This window comes from Aplysia californica, unplaced genomic scaffold (assembly GCF_000002075.1).
Source record: "Aplysia californica isolate F4 #8 unplaced genomic scaffold, AplCal3.0 scaffold00435, whole genome shotgun sequence".
NCBI lineage: Eukaryota > Metazoa > Mollusca > Gastropoda > Aplysiida > Aplysiidae > Aplysia > Aplysia californica.
In genome coordinates, this window is record NW_004797705.1 from 579,262 (window position 1) to 582,560 (window position 3,299).

Consider the following 3,299-nt stretch of genomic DNA (forward strand, 5'->3'; position numbering starts at 1 on the left):
AAAAGTAAAGTCACGAGAAGGCTGCCACTCTTGCAGATCCAAGAAAAATATGTCTAGATTGGATCTAAACCAAAACTGGGCTGCTGAAAGCCGCGAAATTTTAACGAGACGCGATCAAACCGACTAGATTCAGTCAGTGTCCCATTGAGGGAGGTGTCCCACGAAGGGGGTCGTGACTCTAGATCTAGACAGAGTTGATCCACACGCAGTGGATTGGATTTACATTAACACATCTAGATTTCTAGATCTAGTCTAGCGACGAATACAGCTACGAGTAGCTTACCTTGACCTGCATCAAACTTCATTAATAAAAAATTATTTAATCAGTTTACAACTAGAATCTATAACGCAAACCAACAGAACCACGAAAAACAGGCCTACAAAATGTATTGGCCCTTCTACTAGACTTTTGTTTATGTGGACGTCAGTTTATAGATCTAATGCTATTTTGTGATACCAAAGAGCTCTCTCTGCATATTGAGTTCGCATTGTACCTTTTAATTGATAATTAATTAATTAATTGTTCTTCATAATTAATTAATTATTATTATTTCGTTATAAAGACACAAGAGACACGTTGCCAAAAATACATTTCTCTAAACTATGTCAGCAAAGAAATAAGTCTCAGAAAATCATTATGATATTCAGATAAATGTCTCCGCTTACCTTTTGAACAACACAATTTAATATACTGGAGAAAGACATTTCAATAAGTTGTTTAGAAATTACTAAGTGTAGCTATTATATGATATCATATCTTATCATATTATGATGCAGTCAAAGAAGGGCAAACTAAATAGGCTGCAGCAGATGGAAAACCGAATTCCGTCTGTATAAGTTTGAGTAAAGCTATCACAAGCCAATTCGCTACCGTAGATCATTGAAGGACAATAAGTTCTATCTGCTAGGTACCTACTTTTTAAAACATTTGACGACAAAGATTTGGAGTTTTTCATCATGCCCATAGCTTTTGTGAATGCAATTCTCTGAATATGATAATAACGACTCCGAAAGACGATTTTGATTGAGAAGATAGATCGAGCATAATTTGTTTTCTGACCTCACATCCATTTTCGCCACTGGATTTCCGTCTGTTCAAAGGATATTATTACATGTAGGTTATAAATTATGTATTATTCTATTCTAGTTATAGTCTAAAAATAAAAAGGAGATATAACCCTCTCTATATAAAGCCTATAATTATAAATTATTATGGTTCAAAGTGATTGCCTCCCAAACCGGTAGATGGAGGATACCACTAGAGAATCTTTGATACCACTAAGATAACATCATAGAGAATCTCTGATACCACTAAGATAATATCATAGAGAATCTCTGATACCACTAAGATAATATCATAGAGAATCTTTGATACCACTAAGACAATATCATAGAGATTCTTTGATACCACTAAGACAATATCATAGAGAATCTTTTATACCACTAAGCTCGCAAACTGGAAATATTGTGGATGGGTGACGTGCACATAGACACAGACGAATCAACTTTGTCAAAGAACATTCTAGCCCTAGTGGACAGGCAAAGTTTTGGTATGAACCTAAAAACATTCGTAGTCAGGATTACAACAGAATTAGAACATTCAAGAATCTAGGAACGTTAATTAATGGCAACCCAAATTTGAAATTGATTATACAACTATTTCATAAGCAAATTTTACTCCTAGTTACTTCCACAATGATATTTTTAAAAAAGATAAATAAATAATAATTCAAAGGCCTAATATTAATGCAAGGCATGTATCAAGGGAAACAACTGATAATGTCCAAACCTCTTTGATGTCGCTAACATTCTCTTGTCATGGTTACGCCCCTTAGCCAATGAAAGCCTCGCCCTCCCCCTCCTTTCGTTTGGTCACACAATTCTGCGTGAGTTAAGTCTTGGATTTTACGGCGCTCGCAACTTTTGTTGCAGTCTATTTTGTGATTGAGGTGATGCAGGACAGGAAATCAGATACTTGGAGAATTTTTTTAAAAAGGATGTTTTGGGGGAATTTTCTATGGAGTCCAATGCTATGTCAATGGCAGTGGCCTCCGCAGAGAAAATGGAGGTTTCGGGATGGAGTCTCCTCTGGTGTGTACTGTTGGAAGATAGGGCTGCGCGCCCACACACAGAGCCCGGTTTCGATCTAGAGCCATCTGTGAAGATAAGCTCCGCACCTCTATAAGTTTTCAATAGGCACCCCCTCCCTATTCTACTTCAAACGTTCTGGTGTTCGTGTTTGCTTGTTGCGTGTGGTCAGCTGTACTCTAAGTCTACGTTTGCCTTGGTGAGGTGCCACGGAGGGAGGTCTGGGAACAGAAATTGTCTTTTTGGAAAAAATCTGCTTTTTGAGGTCTTCAAAGACTCTGAGGCTGAAAGGTTTGAAGAAATTGTTGTTGTTTGTGAATTTGTTTATTGTGCGTGTCTAAGTATGCTCCAAAATACAGTCGTGTGCTGGGTGCTCTGGTGTTGAGCTCTGCTTAGTTGCGTATTGTAGTGAGAGTTGTGTGTGTGTGTCTGAGTGTGAGTGAAGGTATGTTTGCCTCGGCCTGGAGGCTCTCCACTGGAGAAGAGCGGAAAGCCCCCCCGGAAAAATCCCCTTTGAATGAATATGAGCGTGCTTTCTACTCAAGGAGCTTAAAACTAACTGTAAACCACAGAATTCTACACCGTAAACTCCTTGTTTCTGCTCGATGAACCCACTGCTAAACGCACAAGGGTCCTTGCCAGGTAGCAACACGACGTTTCCTGGTACTAGATTCTATTCTTTGATACTAATACTGGTGATACTATTTTTTGATATTAGAGTCTAGTGATACTACTCTTTAATACTAGTGATACTATTCTTTGATACTAGAGTCTAGTGATACTATTCTTTGATACTAGTGATACTATTCTTTGATACTAGTGATACTATTCTTTGATACTAGTGATACTATTCTTTGATACTAGTGGTACTATTTTTTGATACTAGTGATACTATTCTTTGATACTAGTGGTACTATTCTTTGATACTAGTGATACTATTCTTTGATACTAGTGATACTATTTTTTGATACTAGAGATACTATTCTTTGATACTATTCTTTGATACTAGAGATACTATTCTTTGATACTAGTGATACTATTCTTTGATACTAGAGATACTATTCTTTGATACTAGTGATACTATTCTGTGATACTAGTGATACTATTCTTTGAATCTAGAGATACTATTCTTTGATACTAGTGATACTATTCTTTGATACTAGAGATACTATTCTTTGATACTAGAGATACTATTCTTTGATACTAGTGAT